Here is a 20,599-nt window from a genome sequence, read left to right on the forward strand (position 1 = left end):
AAAGGTTTTGAGTATCCCTGCCTTACTTCTCATGGCTTGCTCTTCCCTAGAAGACAGTATAAAGTTTTAGAATTTAGTGGAACTCCATCTTGTGTTTTGAAGACTCTTAAAATGATTGGAGTCCAAACTCGGGGCTTTCTTCCCTGCTTGGGAGAAGCTCTACCCAAAAACGGAAGACTGGATCTGAAAGCAGTGCCTCTGAAACGCTGTCAGCTTCACCCAGGTGCCTCCTGCAGGCATGGGAAGAGGAATTTGTGAGCACAAATCCGTTGAATTTGGCGATGGTAGGCATGATGGAAAAAAAACAAGTCCACCATATATTCTGGAAGAAACGCTTGCTTTAGGAGCTTGGCGAGTTCAAGTACTGGCAAGGAGCCATGGTAGGGGATTGTGGCTGTGAGGGCAATTTCTCTCGTGTTGGTTCGTAGTTAACTTGCTAGTATTCCTCCTCTGGGAGAGGACTGGGATGAAAACCTGAGATGTCTATCTCCGGGTTTCCTGGCCACTACACACAGGTAGCTCAGGGTTTACAAGACTTTGCATCTGAACCCATGGTAATTGTCAGCGTACTGCTGCTTTGCATGTGTAATACTGTGTGCCATCCTTTCTAGCTTTTCATTTCAAGTCATCTTCATGCACCATGCCTGTTTAAGATAGGAGAATATTTAAAGGAAGCTGTTTATCTGGAGAGGTATAAATAAAGCATGAAGGGTGAGCGACATCAGAAGTTTAAAGACAGAGTAGTTTTCTCTCCCAGGCCATGGGAAAACAGGCTCTTCTGACTTTGGGGGCTAGAAAACAAAGATGTTGCTTGTTTAGAGAAATGTAGGGAGTCTGTAAAGGCATCTGATATGAAGAACGACACACTCTTCCTGTTGTAAACTTAATTGAGCTGCAATAAATTCCATTCGGCTGGGGTAAGAGTGATGATCCTGAACGTAACCGGAGGTTCGTTCTAATATCTCTCTATCTTTGGCAGCGTAGCAACGTAAACCCAGATTGGGACGAGCACTGTTAGTACATAAAGTACGGCATTATGGGGACTGGAGACTGATCACGATAGCTCTGCGAGGTGGGTGTAGGTAACCCTTGCTTGCTTCTGTTTCTCGTTTTTGGTGCCTTCCCAGGGGAAGGCACGTGCTTTCCTCATGGACCAAAGAGGTGGTAGCTTAATCCCCCTCCAAAAGGGCTGCCATTTGAAGGCAACAAACAGCTGCTTTTTAGAGTGCTAAGAACCTTCAAAATACTAAAATGCAGAAATGAGTTGCTAATGTTTACCCTGGGATAGGTGTGTAATTTTAGGACTCTCAGAGTAGCTGTTGAATTGTAGCTGGGATGGAGTTAGTGAACCCTTGGGGAGAAGGGCACAGAGGCTCGGGGACCGGGCAGGCAGCAGAAGCGTAGCGTTTATTAACGTGATGCAGGCAATCCAGTTGGTGAAAGAAGTATGCCTCAAACTGGAGGAAGCTCACGAAGCCATTGAAATGCGTAGGTATAGAAGTGAGAGGAGCTTGGGAAGCAGCAGAGCTGAGGAACAGGAACTACTGGTGCAGGATGTGGAACTGGGTATCGTAGGGGTGGAACAGCATGCGTACCGAGCGTTACCTGTTTGCTAATGGAGGAGGCAAGATAAAAACGAGTGGCTGTGATGTGGGCTGTAAGTGAAATGATAGTCTGCTTTTCCTACGTTGCATTGCTTTTCCGGGTCACTTGTACAAAAACTGTGTTGGGGAGAAATAAGGTTGCAAACTTGGGACCAAGGTTGCAGTGTACAGACAGGTGTTTCTAAGGGAGATACCTGATATTTCCTAGTAATGTTTCTCTAAACTGGGAAACAATTACAGCTGTTGGAACGCATAATTCAACATTTGCTGGGCAAGTGATAGACTTTATGTAAAGTAATAAAGATTTTTTTACTTTCCGTTCACCAGCAGTTCAATAAACGTAAACCAAATGGTTGGAGTCTTATTCGGTTTATTATTTAGTTGGAGTAGATAATGCCTGTATTTGACTAGTTTAAGACCTAGGACAAAAAAATAAAGAAAAAAAAAAAAGGGGAGGGGGGGAATTAGCCACTACTGCAATTCTAAGAAATCTGTCAGTCTGAGGTAAGAAAGATAGCTTATTTAGAACTTTTGCCTTTTGATCAAGATCACCCAATATTAAGGGGGGGGGGAAGAAGCAATCTTTACTACTGTTGGTTTCATAATGAGACCTCAATAGTATGTGAATGCTTTCTTCAGGTTTTATCGAAAGAACAACTAAAGGTGCAGACTTACAAGAGGAAGAACTGTTTTTGCCCAAACCAAGAGGTTGAGGTATTGATTTTTCTTTTTCCCCCAGTGAAGTCAGAACAGTGTTTGCTATCCCATCTTGAACTGCATAGCACTGCAAAGTCCAGCACTGAAAAAGGAGCTAATACTTCTTAGTTGCATTACTGCTCTGCCACAAAATAAGTTGCTGGTGGTGGCTGGTGGAGTGTGTGTAAAGTTAGATATTTTCAATGCAAAGAGATTAGAATAGTGTGGAGAGGGGTAGTAACTGGGTGGGTTGATCAACTGGTGTGGGATGAGCTTTGATAGGAACAGAGCGCCAGGCTGAGCGTTTGGGGCTTGACAGCCTTGGGTATGGTCTGGGAGCTCAGTGGTTGGGAGTGACTCAGGAGAAGGACCCTGAGATCCTGGTTTATAATATCACAAAGTGGCTAAACTGCAAATAATGATGTGAAAAAGAAAAACGTGGTTTTGTGACATGCCTTAGCGGAGTTCCCGTCTCTTGGGGAGATGCCACCGCACAAGTGAGAGCTCTTCCATAATACTTGATCAAGAGTCATCCGAATTGCACACAAGATTCTCTCTCCATTCCTTAAGCAAATCAGTAGCTCTTCTTTGCACCTTTCCGGGAGGGGTGGGACTCTCTCAGAAGGCCCTCCTCGTTCCTGAGGGCATTACCATTCATTTAACTCAAAGCTCTGGCATTTTACTTCCATGTAATGTGAAGCGTGCGTCTGTTGGGACAGCAGTAAGCATTAGTGTTGGTATATCAGCTTTGCGTTAATAAGATGGTATTTTGTTTCCATATTGATTTAATTACTTACTATAGTCAAAAGCAAGCTGGGTGTTTCTCCATGTGTGCTGGAATACTTAACTGCCTCCTACTGTGAGGCTTGTCTGTATTCCTTTCCACAAAGCACTGCATGGAGCATATATGGAGTATTGTTTGGGTAGATTTTTATTTTAAGTGAAGATATTATTTCTTCACAGTAAAGCAAACATAAACAAAGTATAAGATACTGGCTAGAAACATTTGGGGGACAATGCAGAATGGGTGGGGAAATAGTCCCGTGGTAAAGCTGGGCAGTATAGCTTCACTGAAACCGTGGAAAATATATATTGAAAATAGTCTTCTGCGTGCACCTGAAGAATACGATACCTGAAGGGGAACCAGATGAAAATATTCAAATATTAATCCAAATATCATTCAGGGAGCCTTTAAAAGAATATAGCCTACACTTTTCTATTTGAGTAACATATATAATAATACATTTGCAAGTCTAAGTCTAAAGGTGGTATTAATATGTTGCAACTGTTTCCACCCTAAAGTGTGGAAGTACAGAGAATGGCACAGAATGGTGTAACTGTTTTCTCAGTGAAAATAGCTTCATTTTTGCTTACTCCCCTGTCTCAAAGATTAAAATGTCAGTCCTGCCATGTGAAAGCTTTACAGTGCTTTGCACAGTGGCTCTGCCTAGTAATACTGCTGATAAATCAGGCCACAGATGTTTTGGTGCCTCTTTGGCTTTATTTAACTGCAGGCAGATATAATCAACTGATGAATCAACGCTGGCTGTCACAGATGGCTGTGCGTGTGTATGTGCAACTGTGACTCGGGGAGCTTTGAAGCCATTATTCCAGCACCTGAAATACTGCTTCGTGGAGATATGTCCTAATCATTCTGGATTACTTTAGTTTTAATAGTGTGCTTGTAAAAAGCTATTAGGATGCATAATAAGGGAATAGTTCTTCACAGTGTTCATAGTGTATCTTTAACAACTCAAGCAATTTTTATATGTGAAATAGTTATAGCTGGAGAAAGTAATGAAAGCATCCTGAATCACTGTAGTGGGACTGTAGCAAGACTTCTGACGTTGTAGTTAATTTTGTGTAACACAGACTGTCCTAGCTATCCCTAGTAATCTGACATCCAAGGATTCTGTAATCGTATGGCTTCCTCTTAACTGTGCGTGCATTGTATTTTGCAGATAAGCCATTTTGTGCCAGTTTGTGAAGGCTGAAGGATCTGCTGAAGGGAACACCTGCTTTTGAGGTATGAACTACTTAATGGTACAGCACTAAATCTTTGATAGAAGCAAAGACTTGATAGAGCTGCATGTAAATACTGAAACGTCATCTGTTCTAGGCAATATAGCTACCAGGTGGAGTTGGGAGACTTCGTAATCTCCTGCAGAAATTCAGTAGCAAAACTTTGCAGAGCAGGCCAGGCCCAGCTATGACAAGTGGAGTGTTGAATGGGTTCTGGGGGAGCCTCATAGCTTTAAAAGGCATTTGCTGGAGAGTTCTTTGAACTTCTGCAGACCAAACATGTCAGAAACGCATTTAACATTCCTGCTATTTTTGCATCCTTCTTTTTAGGTATTTATTAAAGTTTCTTATACTCCCCTGCTTCTGTTCAAGATAGCAGGGCCTGCCAGTGGTCCGAAGGATGTCTTTTCAGCTGGTTGAAACTCCTTTCTTGCTTCTTCCACTGCAAAAGGCAGACACCTTGTCTAACTTGGTCACTCAAACTTTGTCAGAGTGGGAGGACTACAAAAGATGAAAATGGAGACACTAGGTTAAAAAGGAACAAATCTGATAGGATTTTTAGGAGTATCCAAGTTCCTCATCGTTATATACATTTCAAATCTTGTTTTTCCTCTGTGGAAGGCACCATAAGGTTAAACTCCTTCGTTAGAGTGTATCATCCAGTCTAGAGACAGGATATTTGAGGTGCGAGCACTTGCACAGTGTGTCCTGGTAAAGGAATGGCAACTGCCTGTTGGTGGCTCTCTGGACTGAGAGATGCTGCTATATTCCACATTGCAGTTTGATTGGTGCGAGCAATCTCAAATACTAGCTGTTTCCTCAAGCAGCGCAAGCCCGTTCCCTATGCTATTTCATACTGCATTTTGTTTTCACCTCATGATAGTTAAGAATATAAAAAGGGGGCTCAGAGTTGCCCCAAATTAGTTATTGTTAATGTCAGTCTGCCAGTACAATCCAATGGTATCTGGCTGTAAAGAATACAGAGGAGTCAAAATGGATACAGTTCAATTACAACTTATTTTAACATTGACAACTGTATCTGCTATCACTTATTAAAACTGTCTTCAAATTATAGTAGCCTCATGCATTTCCTTTTTTTTTTTTTTTTTTTTTTTTTTTACGTCTATGGAATAAGATCGTTCTTAGCCTTTTTTAGTCTCTTTAAATGGCAAGGGTAGAAATGACAAGTCATTGAGGCCAAGTTATCTCTCTCCAGACCGATGCTCTTGCATATGCATTCAGGATGTGACTGAAACCAGATTCATTAAATGCAGTGACATCACTAGTTGTTTATGCAGTCTGTGGCTGCCTGCCAAACTGTCTTAACTTGTTCTCCTCCTTAAAAGCCATTTGAAAAAAGGCCAAATACAATTGCTTATCTCACTTTGGGTGGGCTGGGTGAAGGTGGTGGGAGAGGAGGTGGCCCTGAATTCTGTGCATGTTTTTCCTAGTGGCCTCGATAGAGCTCAAGAGGTCATGGGAGGTGGAGTATCACCTTCTCCAGTAGGGAGTTACTGGTACAAGCAGCTGAACTATGAAAATGACATAGGAATGTAAGAGCACTACATTGTCCTCCCTGCACATTCCTGTCTTGATTTTTTTTTCTTACTACTTTAACTTTGGCCAGTGTAGTCTCATGTCTACCAGACTCCTTGGCTGCCTGGAGAAGATCAGTTGACATGTCTTTCTGTTAACTCCCAAGTTGTTCAAGGAGCTGTGTTTGTTATGATTTTCTTCCTTTTATTTTTTTTTGTACAAGAATGAGATAGCTACAAATATATTTGTAAAATCCTAAGAGTCAGCTTACTTGTAGGATACCTCCTAACATTTGTTGTTCTGTGGTTTCAGGACATGGAAACCAAACAGGTGTTTCCCACAGACTATGTTCAGCAGCTAAAAATGCTTCCTGAAGTAACTTATCCGGGAACATTTAATCCACACTCATTGACTGCTTAGATGAATAAAGGCAGTTTCCTCCCCAACATCCTCTGGAGGAGCCTGGGAGTGCGGACAGGAAAGAGGAAGCACTTGTGCGAGTCCGACACGGGCTTTTGGTTGGTTCTTGCTTTATGACATGACTGAGGAGTGTCTTGGGTTCCTTGCACAACAAAACAAAAACCCTGTTAATCTCAAATTGTTGCTCAGATGTAAATCATTTCTTTCTGCTTATTCTCTACCAGCTCTTCCAACCAAATACAGCAGCATCTTGGTGGTTGTCTTGCTTTCTTGAGCTGTGAATACTGACTATGACTTCTATGGTCCCTAGAACTTTGGTTATTATGTTGTAACGTGTTTAGATGGGGAGAAAGGACTTTTTTTTTTTCCTTGGATTAATTCTTTTTTTCTTTAGCTGCCCTAGCTGGAAGGAAGCATACACAAAAATGCATCTCTAAGACCATCTTTATTGTTGAAAAGAGAGGGGAGTTGTTGCTGACATAAGTGGAGTAGGAGTAAGTAGCAGCTACTTGCTCTAGGACTCGCTGTTCTCCAGCAACAGTGCCCTGCCTGGAGAAAACTGCTGAGATAAGCCAAGCCTCTGCAACTTCCTCTGCCTCTGTGCCTTGGCAAGCCAGGCGTGATTGCCTATCTTCCGGGGGGTTTTCCTGTTTGGAAGAGAGGCTGGGGTATTATCCAGCCACCATTTCAAAAGCTGTTGGAAGACGTACGCCATGACTTTCTAGTCTGGGAATATTGAGAAGAGCCTTGAGAAGATTTAGCCCTTGGATGAGAAGAGCTCTGGGAGGAGGCAGTGCTGTTACGGCACTCACTGCATATGGTTTTAGTTCCCTGAAGAGATGTGGGCAGAACCCTTCATTTTAACAAAAAAGGAATTTTTATTCAGTACCGCACTGTGTGGTTATCCCCAGGGTCCCTTATTTTTCTCTTTCTGCCTGTGTTAAAGTGCACAGCACTGTGCTGCTGGCTGTTGTGGCCATAACTTCAATAAGGGAGTGAATCATAATCTGAAGAAATTACAGATCTCACCTGCTAACACTGCAGGGAGACCTGAAACATCTTGTATTGCTCTTGCTTTCAGGAAAGCTCAGCTTTTGTTTTCTAAACGAATACCTTATTTTTCAGCCATAGCTGAATGTATTTGTTATCAAGAGTACGGAAATGTAAATACAATGGTGGTTGAAGTGCCATAGCTACTCCCTTCCTCCTCTCCCGGCTTCCTGCATTGCATGCGTTCTGGAAGGTAGAACCTAGTCTTTTGCATTAAATTAATTCTATAAATAAGCATCCATCTCATCAGATCTCAAATAAAAGGGTATGGACAAAAAGAAACAGTTAATTTCTTGCATGGTACGTTTCTTGAGACAGTGAAGTAAAATAAAACCTCTCATTGCAGCTCCTTCTAGCAGTTTCCGATACTCTAGCCTGATGGAAATATTGGCTAACAGCACATTTTGGTATTTTTCTGCACTTTAACCAGATAACCACATAGGCATCCTTATGCCTGAACTAACCTGTATTCAGCTGCTTGAGACATTTGAGAAAATGTCTTAGAAGACTCATAGAATCAGTAAGGTTGGAAGGGACCTCTGGAGATCATCTAGTCCAACCTCCCTGCTCAGCAGGGTCACCTAGAGCATGTTAGACAGGGTTGCAGCCAGGCGGGCATTGAAGAGCTCCAGAGAAGGAGACTCCACAACCTCTCTGGGCAACCTGTCCCAGTGCTCCGTCACTCACAGGGAAGAAATTCCCCCTCACGGTCAGGCAGAACTTCCTGTGCTTCAATTTCTGCCCATTGCCTCTTGGCCTGTCACACGGGACAGCTGAAAAGAGTTTGTCCCCGTCCCCTTGACACCCTCCCTTCAGGTACTTGTACACATTGATCAGATCCCCCCTCAGTCTTCTCTTTCCCAGGCTAAACAGGCCCAGCTCTCGCAGATGTTCCTCATAGGACAGATGTTCCAGCCCTCTGATCATCTTCGTAGCCCTATGCTGGACTCTCTCCAATAGCTCCCTGTCTCTCTTGGACTAGGGAGCCCAGGACTGGACACAGGACTCGAGATGAGGCCTCCCCAGGGCTGAGGAGAGGGGCAGAATCACCTCCCTTGACCTGCTGGCAACACTCTGCCCAATGCACCCCAGGAGACCATTGGCCTTCCTGGCCACAAGGGCACATTGCTGGCTCATGGTCAACCTGTCGTCCACCAGCACTCCCAGGTCCTTCTCTGCAGAGCTGCTCTCCAGCAGGTCAGCCCCCAGCTTGTACTGGTGCCTAGGGTTATTTCTCCCTAGGTGCAGGACCCTGCACTTGCCCTTGTTGAACCTCAGGAGGTTCCTCTCTGCCCAGCTCTCCAGCCTGTCCAGGTCTCTCTGAATGGCAGCACAGCCCTCCGGTGTGTCAGCCACTCCTCCCAGCTTGGTGTCATCAGCAAACTTGCTGAGGAGGCACTCTGTCCCCTCATCCAGGTCTTGGATGAAGAAGTTGAACAGGATGGGAACCAGTACTGAGCCCTGGGGGACACCGCTAGCCACAAACCTCCAACTAGACTCCATGCCACTGATGATGACCCTCTGAGCTCTGTCTTTCAGCTGGGTCTCAATCCACCTCAGTGCCTTCACTGACCTTAATGTGTTTCTCTTGGGCATAAATTCAGAATTATTTTAGAAAGCTGTTTCATAAATGAGATTTACTTGGTCTGGTCCTTAAAACAGCTCAACATAATCGAAAAGCTTGAATTCTTTTGACTGACTGAGGATGAATTTGGCTCAGCTTTTTGAGTGGCTTAAACAGGAAAATTGAGCTCAGCCCATATGATGCCATTGTAGATGTGCTGCCCGTAAGTGCCGTGAGCCTTGTATGGCAGTAACATCTTTCTGGGGGGAATTATTTGTCTTCTACCTCTACCTACATCTCCCTTGCAAAACCTCTGCCTTCTAAGGCTGTTAATACGGCTCTACCCGCCTAACGCTGCTCCCCTTCCAGCGCTGAGGGGCTCTGCGAGGCTCTTACGGCATCGGGCCGACCGCTCCGCTGAGCTTAGCGGCATAAAGCTCCCCGGGAGGCTCTCTAAGGGTAAAAGGCACCGGCGAGCTCCGGGGACGTTTCCCTGCTAGCGAGGGAATCGAGTGGAGCGCGGTGGGGGCTGGCGCGTCCCTCGCAGGTTGGCGGGGTGAGCACAGTTGGGGGGGGCATAAGGGTCTGGTGTTAGCCTTTTGCTGTTGAGTTTGTCAGTCCATAGCGCGTTGTCGATGCTGTTCTTACAGGTTAATCTGGTACGTGCCCTGTGGAAGGGGGCCTGAACGTGCTTGCTGACCTTCTAGTCTAGCAGCGTTTCCGGCTGGGCCTTGGCCTGCTGCTTGGGCAGTTCACGCTGCGCGGAGGAGCGACTTCCCGAGCACCTCGCCGCACTTGCAGCGCCCTGCCTGGGTAGCGTGGGAGGTGCTGGGTCTGCTGTAGGCGTCCGTTCGCGTGGCACGTGCCTCGTGTCCTGGCACCAGCCGTGGCAGAGGCCGACCTAAATGCTAGCTTGCAAGTAGCTCCTTGCTGAAGGAGAGGGTTTCCGCTCCGCTGCCTGCGTTGAGTTGCCCTGCCGACGGGGCGGGAGACCACAGGACAGAGAGCACAGTGCCCCGAGAAGTACGTGCGTTCCCTCCTCCAGCGCCTTTATGGCGGCTCGCTGGGCCTTTCTCCACGTGCGATCCTGAAGGTAAGTTGTTGTTCTGCCTTTGTTTGTTTTGAGGCTGTTGCGTGGCCGCGTGGGAGCTCCTCTTTCTGGAGCTACGCAGAGGCCTTGCAAACTTCCCCAGCTTCTAGCACAGCCTTTTACGAGCAGTTAAGAGTCCAGGACTTCAGTTCTGCTTGTAGATGTGCCCAAGTGTGTTCAGCCGGCTTCTTCTGTTAAAGATTGTTTGCTTCCACCCTGTTTAAAAGGACTTGCGAGTTTTTAGCATTCTCATTTCTGAGTAGGGAGATTTGTGCCCACATGTAAGTAATCCCTGTGTGTTTCATCTCTGTTACATCCATCGTGGAGTTGCTCTAAAACAAACAAAATTAAGCATTTAATTGAAAGCAGTGGTGCAAACAGCTGGGCTCTTCCGCAGCACGCTGCAGCAGCGCAGGAGCGTGAGGATGGACGTGGCTGTCCCCAGAGCTGCTCTCAGCAGGGGAAGAAGGAGCCGGCCGCGCCGCCAGAGTCCTCCAGCACGCTCCGCTCCCATCCAGCAGCGTCCAGGGACATCGCTTCTCTGCGCGTTTCTGAGCTTTAGCAGCGTCCCTGGAAATAAAGGGAGCAACTCGTTTCCAGCCTGACGACCTAGCGTATCTGAAGCGAGTGGGAAGCAGCTGGTAGCTCTGGGTGCGTGGGCATGGTCACCCCAAGCCACGCTGCCTGCCTGGGCGCCGGCTTGCACTCTGGCCGGTGCTTTAAAATCTTGGCTGGGCACTAAGAGAGCTTCTCCTTTTTAAATATCTGGTTCCATAACAGTTTGTTGTGGTTTTTAAACGGCAAACCCCCTACCCCTGAGGCAGTTCAGATGTGTGTCTGCTCCGCTTCCGGATTCCTTTTGGGGGCCTATCTGTCACTCCTAAAGGCCTGAGGGGAGAGCACGATCTCTAAGGCAGCTGGTGAATCCATAAGCTAACGCTTTTTTTTTCTATAGCTACTTGCAGCTTCTGCAAAACCTTAGCTAACACTTGTTTCTTCTTGCTGAAGTGTGGCTGCTTTCATGCTTCTGAAGTTTTTGGACCTCTGATAATGAAAGCTTTAAAATAAGGGATGATGTTTGTTTGCAAGTCATCTGCTTGAAAGGGCATCGATAGGTTTGCTGTTCCACTCATCTGACTCTGAAACATCAAGCTGGTGAGCTGTCATCGATGAAAATAGTTTACTGGGCAACTTTCTCATTTGGAAGCTACTGGTTCGGTGTCCTGATCTGCGAGTTCTTACCCTATGTAATGACATTGAGAGGTGCTTATTTTAATTAAAGTGGCTGCTCTAATATAGTCACTAATGTAACTAGAATTACATTGGTAAAGGAGGAAAATCTGTATGTAGATTGAGTTCCTGAAAGCAGTGGCTGTCCGTGTCCGCTCGCCAGATGACCCGCTTTTGTTTTTATAGTTTTTTGCTGTAGCTACTCCTATCAGCAGCCTGTTACGTTTTATGCTACTTGCTCAAAATTACCGTGTTTGAGTAGCACTGGGATCTTGGGGCACCTCTCTAAAGGGTCAGTTTGCTTGCAGCAAGTGGCAGAGAGCCTTTCTGATGGGCGGCAGGCGTTGCGTCTTGTAGGAGACACTGCGCAGCTGCCCTCCGGAAGCTTGACCTGAGAAGGTCCTTCAGGTGCCGTTTATGATTTGATTTATCCTTTTCGATACGCCTTGTGAAACAGGGCAGTGGAGGTGCTGAGTAAGGCTTGTCTCCTGCCAGCCCGTTCCCACAAACTTGGATTGCTTTGGCTGTTGGGCAGAAGGTTTAACTCGGGGGGGAGGGGGTGTGTGTGGAAAAATCTCAGAATTTAAGTCTTGCATTTATTAAGAAGCTTTTTGCAGTATGAGATATGGTAAGAATGTAATACATTAAATACTATTTAATAGCAGCTCATGCAGTTTTGCTTTTCACTGAGAGGGCTATAAATGCACACACATGGCAAAATGTGAATTTGTTAAGGTACCGAAGGCCTGATTAGCAGTATTACGACTGTAACTAATTGGTACTGGGTTTCTGAAAACCACTTTTTAAAAAATCACAACTTGTGAGCTCTTTAATTTCCTGGCTAGTAGTTTTAGCATCCATGCTGTAGGGTTTTCCTCCTGAGGCAGAAAGGGAGAAATCCTTTTAGCCGTGAAAGCCAGGGCGCTCGCAGAGGCACCGGGCTCGCTGTGCCGGTAGCCAGGGCAAGCGGGGAGCGCCGTCCTTGGACGAGGAGGACGACTCTGGAGGAGCTGGCGTGAGAGCGATGCGGCGGAGCCGAGCTTTTGGGGAGGAACGTCTCCCTTTCCGCGCTGTTGCTAGCCCTCCTTCCCGGGGGGCAGCAGCGGGGGAAGAGCTGAGGAGGTAGAAAGCGCCCAGCAAAAATGGAAATTACTGACTGATCTAATAGAGCAGAAATGTGCCTGCCTTCTGCTCCTTCCTCCTCCCTGGAGAAATGGCGCTCTGGTAAGAGCCAGAAGCCATTATTTTCTGGGTTTTGCTTTTAGCGAAGTAGAAGCCGCTTTCCCTTTTGATACGAGTGCTATTAAAGGAAAGCAGCTGACGGGAACAGCTGCTCGCCTTGCCCGCTCGCTTCACGGCCGGCATGTAGCACAGAGCCAGCGCCCTGCTAGGGGCCGGGGTTTTCGTACCCTGCCCCCGTTTTTGTCGTCTTTCCCGTGTCCTCGGCCAGCGAATGCAGGCGGCTCTGCCCCCCGCAAAGATTGATGACGCCCTCCTTGTTCGGGGCTGCCTCGCTGCGCATGGCAAATCCCGCTTCTCCAAAACCCTCTGGGAACCGGCTCGTGGGTGGGACTTTGGATAGGCTTTCTCTTCTTTTTCTTTAGTTAGTTAAGGAATAGGTCATTTTGGCTCTGCAGCCTACAAATCTGCGCAGAAGGTGGGCAGGCTCCTTTATTTTCCTTGGATAAGCATTTGGGATTGTAGGGATGACATACCAGTCTTTTTAGGTCTCTTATTTCAGTGCTCTCAGGCCTGTGCACAGCTTGATACTTGAAAGTCCCTCGCACTTATTATCTATGAACTCATCTTCCATGTGGCTTTCTTGAGAGCCAGCCAAGACCGTTAATCCCCACCTTTTAGATTCCCTAATCCCTGCCGGGGTTTACAGGAAAGTTATTCTCGTACTCCCACTGAAGCTGCTCTGGCAGAGTGTCTATCCTGCTGTAACTTAAGGCAAGTTTAGTAATGTGACTTTTTATCGGCCTGGCCTGGAAACTGTACAACTCAACGTAGCAATCTGAGCTGGACGGTCTTACTCCATTTTGCTGAGTTGTTATAGTAATGAATTGCCAGGAAGCAAATCGCTTAGGAGGCTGGTATCCTCTTATCTCAGGGTGTGTTTAAATATAATTAACAATAGTAAAACTCTCTTTGAAGGCGGGAATACATGCCACATATGGTGGGGAGTGGGTACCGTGAAGTCAGCGTTGCAAGTGGTCTATTGTTGTCCTCTTTTACGTCACGTTGCTCTTGCTCTTCTCAGCCCAACGCTCCTCTGAAGCCTTCTTGCTCTGATTTTTGTCCTGCTTTGGCTAGGCTTAAGTAAGGCCCTCTTCCCACAAGCACCTTCTCTCTTTCCACCATCCTTACTTGCTTAGAGATTTTTCTTGAGTTCCAAGTAGACTTAAGACCCTCGGGACTTGGAGGGTAGACTTCATTTTACTTGTCGTCTGTGACTTGGACAGAAGGGAAGACTGAGCAATTGTACCTTAAATTCACTACTGTCGCTCTGTTGGCTTTGGTAGCATCAGTCAGCTGTCTTCATGCTAAATCTTCTGTCCATAGGCAGCTTGGTGCCCTTACTGGTAGAAAGGGGAATGTGCCACTTGTCCAGTGGCAGTAGTGAGGGGAAATCTCAAAATTAACTTCAGGCTTTTAGACAAATCCAGAGCAACTTCAGTCTAATTCTAAGGGATTGAGGAGAATTAATCTCTTAGGTGTCTGGAGTCTTCTGTTCCTGCAAGTTCATGGGCGGAACTAGACTCTTCAAAGGTTGATGGAAAAGAAGTTGTCTTGGCTTTGCTCATTTGTTAGGTGTACTGCTAAAGAGCATCGTAGGCTTTTTGCAGGGAGTTCCCATGCATCTCATTCTGGACAGATTGCATGTAGACTACTTTTCTGTATAGAAAAGAAGACAAGGCTTGTAGGAGGGTCAGGGTGAGGATCCTTTCCTAAGAGGAATGGAGCCCAAAAGGGAATGAAACACATGGGAAACTGACTGAGACCCTGGAATCTGAGTTAGCAACCGTGATCTTGCTGCACTGTAAAACTTTATACTGAGATCTCTGGGAGAAGCAAAAGCCTACTTGTACTATACAAATGCTGTGTTCCAGAGAAGTAATGTTTCTGAAGGTCATCCTTGAGTCCCAGGATGTTGTCTTAGGGATCCAGAACAGCAGATAGGTAAGTCTGGCCTCTTCAGATCATCAGCAACGCTGAATGTTTTCAGAAATAGGCCTCTTTCATGACCTCTCATGCCTTCTCTAAAGCTGTATTTTTAGGAGCAGATTTTCAAAAGGAAATACATGAATGCATAAATAAAACCTGATGTCATCTTTGCTTACTATCACGAAATTCGATGTGATGAGTTAGTGTAGAAGATTTTACATCATCCATAAAGGAAGTGTGTGTTTTCTTTTCTGTTGGTTTGTTTGTTTATTTTTAATTCTTAAGAAGTCCAGCAGTTCAAACCAGAGCTGGATAACTGAATAATAAAAGATGCAACTATCCAGAGTGCTCTGAGGATTGTGAATTATAATGGGCTTGTAGCTGCTGCTAATACCTATCTGTGCCCATTCCAGTGCTTATGGAAAGGGGAGTGTTCTTCTCTCACTTGAATGAGAACAGGTCAGCCCTTTCCAAATAATGGAGAGGCACTGTATGTTTCCATTTTTCCCCTCGCATCATAATGCTTTGCTAAGAAATTACTATAAGGAGCAAGTATGAGCTTGGAGATTAAAAAAGAATAAATAAAAATGAAGTATTAAAGAGTTGTGTGAAATCAATGACTCCTCCTTTCCCTCCTGTTCCATGAGGCAGAAGTTTACTTGGCGTGTACCAGCCTGCAGCCACGTCTTGTGGCACAAGATCGGTGCACTGGATAGGGAGTGCTTAAGTAGAAAGAGCCTCTTATCTAAAAGAGTAGCTTCCTAGCTACATAACTGCTGTTGTTCCAGCCCCTTGTGAAACCTTGAGTGGCAGTATACTAAGAAAAGCCAAACGCAGTGACAAAATGCAGGTGTTTGTGTTTTTTTTAATATAATTGCTTTTATCTTGAAGTTGCATGTTCGTATATCTTTCCACATAGGAAAGGAGTAGTGAGGAGACCAGTGTCTATCTTGTACCTGCGTGACACACTTGCCTTTGGAGCTGACCCTCCAGAACAATTCTGTGGTTATCCTGACAGTATTGTAAGTCATGTTGAAGATGTGATTTCTAGAATTGTGGAATTGTTCAGTTGTTTTTTAGGTTTTTTGTTTTTTTCTTTAAATACAACTCTGTCTCGCTTCCAGCCTTGTCAGGAGCACAAAGGCCACTCTATGAATGACATTCCATATCTACTGCAGAACGGCACTACTGCTTGGTCTCTGCACAGTTTTATCCTTCAGCATCTAGGGCAGAGATCGGCCCATTCCAAATGTGTTTGTGTGGCCAGGGAATGGTGTTGTTTGGCTTTAAGGCTTGCCTTATAAGGTGGAAGTGCTTTAGGACTTGTCTTGTTTTATTCATGGACTTTTGATTGCTGGTTTTACAATTATGAACAATGTTCTAGTGGGGTTGATGATCTCCAGAGGTCTCTGCCTAGTCCAGCCTCCTGCTCAAAGCCAGGTCAGGTAGAGCATGCTTCCCAGCACTGTGGATTTTGATCATCTCCAAGGTTGGAGTCTCTACAACCTCTGTGGCAACCTGTAACTCTTGGACTCTTAGTTCAAGGTCACTGTACTAGTGGTATTGGTTATATGGAAGATGATTGCTTTCTTTCTAATTGATATTCTTTTCGGAACACCAGAATAAGGGGTGACCCAGGAGATTCCTGACTGGCAGCTGTTTGCCAGGTGAGGTCTCTTTAGTTGTCTTCATCTTTTGATTTTGATAAAAGATTGGTTGTGTCATGCTCTGTTGATGAGTGTGTCCCTTCTGTCAGAGAATGCCGTGTGTGTGTGTGTATATGGGTATCTCTGTGTATATTTAGACACATACAAACAAGAACGTCTCCTGGCATTCTTTGATTTCCATATTCCCTCTGCCTTGATCTTTGACTGAGATCCAGCTTCATCTAATTATTTTTTAGTTTGTGTAAGTGCTGAATGTAGAGATCTAGACTTTATTTTTAAACTGTTCTTGCTTAATTGATAGTAAAAATAATAATAATAAAAAAGAATGAGCATATAATATGTTATCTGCCCCCTAGAATGCAAAGATTCCTTGATGTCTTGAACTACTGTTTTTTTCACTAACAACAGCTCTGGATATAATGATCAGTTTTTGTTTAGGGCGTCCATAATAACTGGGAAGAGTGCGATGATTCCTCTCTAGGCACCTTTGCTCAGGCTGAACAGCCTTTCATCCTTGGAGAAATGAATATTAAGATAAACACAATAGAAATCGAATCTGTAGGAGAGTTCCTACCCTCAGAAGTAATCTCGTGTTTGAAGGCCGTGTGCTGGAGTGGTTAGCTTCTCTGCGTTTGGAAGCAAGTGCTTGGTGGACTGCATTAAGAGCCAGAATGGGAGGTGGCCGATGACACTTGTAAAGTAGCAGAGGCTTCAGCGACTGCTGAGAGCCTCGTTGTCCTGTATCGCCATGCCTTGGGTCATCAGAGCTCTCTCTGCTGCTGAAATCTATTGCAAGATTAATTCCTAAACTGAATTACTGCCAAGTTGTATATCAGAGTGACCTAATTCTCTCCTGGACAGAGATCGCAATGAAAAGTGTAGTCTTTTGGTGGGTGCAAAGTTTGTATTTTAAACTAACGGTGTGGAGCACTGAGCTCCTCTCAGAAGAGGCTACCGTGGACGCGAGCGTAGAGGGGAAAAGGTTGAGCGAGTTCCTGCAATATAATGATCTTCCTTGGTGGTGTAAAACTTGGTGTCTTAAACTGTCATCCTCGTTCAAAAGTCCTCTGCCTTGGAGAGAGTGGAGCAGCCTCACCTCATTTTTCTATCATAGATTTAAATGATTCGTCCTTTCACAATGCGTTTCAATGCTTAGTAACGGTTACAGTAGTCTTCCTAGTAGCCAGCTTCAATTAAATTGAATTTGGGAGCTTTCCATTACTTGTTATTGTGCGGATTATGTAACTTACCTTGAATGCACTTTCTGTAGCATTTTGCAGATTGGCTGCTGTGGGAGATGCATAAATCGCTATAACGGAGATTGAAAACTGATGTCCAAATCATTGTTTTTGTGAGGCTGTGCACCATGTTCTTCAGAAATAAAAATCACGCTGTTTTCTTCAAGTTACCACTTGTCTATCTATACCTGAGTAGAGTAAACTTGAATTGTCCTTGTTCCCGTTAGCTCAACTGGACCTGGTCCCTGGGCTTCCCTTTAAGGAAATTGCTTTTTCTTGATTTAATCAAGCATAGATAGTTTTAATATAAGTGAATGTCAGCATCTAAAAAGAGCTGCTGTAAACTGAAATATAGCTGTAGTAGTCAACGCAAATTCTGGACTGTTAACTTGAAGGTTGATTTTTATAGTTTTTATGTTGGCTATGAACTGGCTGTGAGAACCTCATGTGGAGAGAGAAGGTACCGTGCACTTAATTTTAGCCTTCCTCAGACTAGTCCAGAGTTCCCGTCCAGTTGTCTTTGCAGGCCCTGGCATTTGATCAAGCATAGGCCTTTAAGACGTTTATGAACATCTGAAAAGCAGGAAGAAAATAAAAGTTCTCTAAACTCTCTAGGGAACTGAGAGAACCCTTTCAACATCGTTGAAGAGGTACAAATACTGAGAGACTGTCTGATGCGTTACTCTGCTAATTCATATGCTATCTAAATAATTGAGAATGCCCAAAGCATGCATCGTTGGCTCTATTACTGCTTTCTTAAATGTGTTTTAGTTGATGAAAATGGTTCAAGCTTATGGAGCAGAAATGATCATTAAAGTCTTTTAATCAGTATAGTTGTGGAAGCTGGGTGTATTTGCAGTATCTGTTAACAGCAAAGTTGAGGCTTTATTTTAAAGTGAGGAGAAATGCCTGGTATCTCAAGTAGTGGTACCCTGCAGGCTGATGGATACTCTCGGAAATACTGAATTTAAAACCACAAAAGAATGGAACTGTGTAGACTCTTGCAAGGGATTCATGAAACCGAAATAACAGTACTTTTTAAGCCATCAACTTCTATGGAGAGCAGCTTCAAAATTTAAAGTTGAAGGCATGACACATCAAAAAATGAACTCTTCAGATAGAGCTCATTATGTTCAAATGACTTTGCCTGTCTTGATCTATTGGCCTTGCTGTGGCAGTTTCCGTTCTGCTCTGACAGTTGCTCTTTGTTTATCCAAAATATTAACATGCACATGAAAGCGAATGACTAACAGCATTAACTAAGCACAGTTGGCATGCAGGCTCCGTTCACCACCTACAGTGCTCGCACCCCCCCGCCTACAGATGTCCTGAACATCGTCTGTGGAGTGACTTCAGTTACTTCTAGTTCGCATGACTCTGTAGTACTGGTCCCTGCTGGGACGAGAACTGCTTCCGAAGTTGTCTTTGAAGCTGCTGCCTGGAAGAGCTCAGGAGCCCGTCTGAAAGACAACTCTGCTGTTTTCTCTTATGTCAGTTATGAAGATCAATATGCAGCTTTCACGTCTTAGTGCGGTACTGTTAAATGGGAAGTTGACTAGCTGGTGTACCATCGTCAAGCTTCTGCTTGGGCTTCTTGCAGCTCCTTGGTTCATTGTCCCTTCTCCTGTCCTACTCTCCTTTCCTAGGCTTCTTTCCCTTTTTCTTATGCTTTTTTTTCCCCCTTATCCAAAGCAGACACGTGGGTGTTCTGGATGGGTCTTTCCCCTAGTCTGTGTCTTGCTTGTGTTCATACCTCTTCACGGGCTTATCTGACTATCCTCTCCCAGCTGGAGGGACCGTAGTGCCCAGAGTCTTTGAGCCCATTTCGTTGTCTGCTTTGGATCTGTCTCAGCTCCTTGCTTAACGTGCAAATTCTCAGTTATCCATGGCTGCATAGGCTACAAACATCTTAAAAAATTCAGGAACTGTTTCAGCATGTCTGCAGTGTCATTCAGGCTTGCTTAATCTGTTTCATTATATAGGCTCCTTGCTGTAGGAAAAGAAACTCAAGTGAAGATAAGTCTGACTTGAAAGATGAAGGAAATCCTGATAAGCGGCAGCAGTGAGATACGGGGCAGCTGCAGAGAGGAAGCGATCGTGGTTGAAGCTCTGAGCTTTGAAATGCTGTTGACCAGTTGAATCACAACTTCATTAAACCCATCTAAAGTGAGAAGTTGAAACACTAGGTTTGTTATCTACTAGGCGGCAGCAAACTGATTGTGGACGTGAGCGGAGATTTGTGTAAAGCCTTTGGAGCTATTTTACGGTTACTGGTACCAGAGTCGGTTGCACTGGGCTTTACGTAAAAGCCCGGAGTGCTTCGGGAGCCCTTGCCGTGTCCCTGGTCCTCCGCGCTCCCTCTGCGCAGTCCCCTCGAGCCCAGCCCGAGGGGGAGGAGGGAAGGTGCGTGCGGGGGCTCGGCTGGCAGCTTTCCACCTGCCCTCGGTGGAGGTGTCCGAGCTGGCCTTAGTCTTCTCTGTGGAGGCAGTAATAGTGTTTTCTTTTTGCCTTTACCTAGTTGCAGTATTTCTGATTTGTAATGTGTAGTCTGGGGACTTTGTTTCAGGTATTTAAAATCAGCCAAAAAGCTGTCCATCCCTGGTTACTGAAAGGGAAGCAAGATCATGCAAGTGCTTCGTCTGCTGTTACAGCAGTCCAGGCTTTAAAACAGCAAGCGCCTCAAATCCACCTTCTCTGTACCTGAAGCTGCCTCATAAACAAGGGAGGCGATTACTTAAGTTGTGTAAGTACCAGTAAGAAGCTGGCTTGCTGTGCTGCGGTGTTGTCTGCAGGAGAACGTGGTTTTCCATGGCGTAACTCCCACCGCAGAGAGTCCTGGGGTTGCTGACCGCGGAGAGTCCAGACTCGCGTTCCTCGTCGGCGATGGCAGCTAGCTGGCGATGGCTCCCGTAGGCAGACCGTGGACTCGACGGCGCCGCCGACGTGGCGTACTGCAGTGAAAACCCCGCTTCCTGCCGCCCGTTTCGGACTGTGGGACTGGGGAGAAGGGTGCCCGCTGCACTCCCGCTTAAACAGCTGCCCAGTCTGGTGTCACTGTTCGGTTTTGCTGGATCAGTATCTGTAGTCTTAACTAGTGCTGTGTTAATGTCCGATAGCAGGGTCTTGTGCTTTGACTAGCGGTTCTGGAGTGTCTGGACTGGACAGGCATCCCTCTAATACTGAGGTGGTCACTGTACATCGCTGCATTTTTAGGGAAACATTTGTATTTCTGCATAGAAGGCTGTAATTCAGGATTCCCACAGGGAGGCTGTTGCCTTTCTTTCTCTTTTTTTTTTCTTGCAAGTGAGTTGAGT

The 20,599-nt window shown here is 45.4% G+C and overlaps 1 protein-coding gene across 10 annotated transcripts in view; it reads left to right on the forward strand.

Annotated features, from left to right (window-relative positions):
• MAP4 (microtubule associated protein 4) overlaps positions 1-20,599 on the forward strand; it is a 142,685-nt gene that overhangs the window by 23,805 nt on the left and 98,281 nt on the right. For all 10 annotated transcript variants that reach the window (XM_062568641.1, XM_062568638.1, XM_062568637.1 and 7 more), the window contains one exon: positions 4,262-4,326. The gene's annotated coding sequence lies outside the window, so the exon portion shown is untranslated. The remainder of the gene's footprint in view (positions 1-4,261; positions 4,327-20,599) is intronic.

This window comes from Rhea pennata, chromosome 2, assembly GCF_028389875.1.
Source record: "Rhea pennata isolate bPtePen1 chromosome 2, bPtePen1.pri, whole genome shotgun sequence".
Taxonomy (NCBI): domain Eukaryota; kingdom Metazoa; phylum Chordata; class Aves; order Rheiformes; family Rheidae; genus Rhea; species Rhea pennata.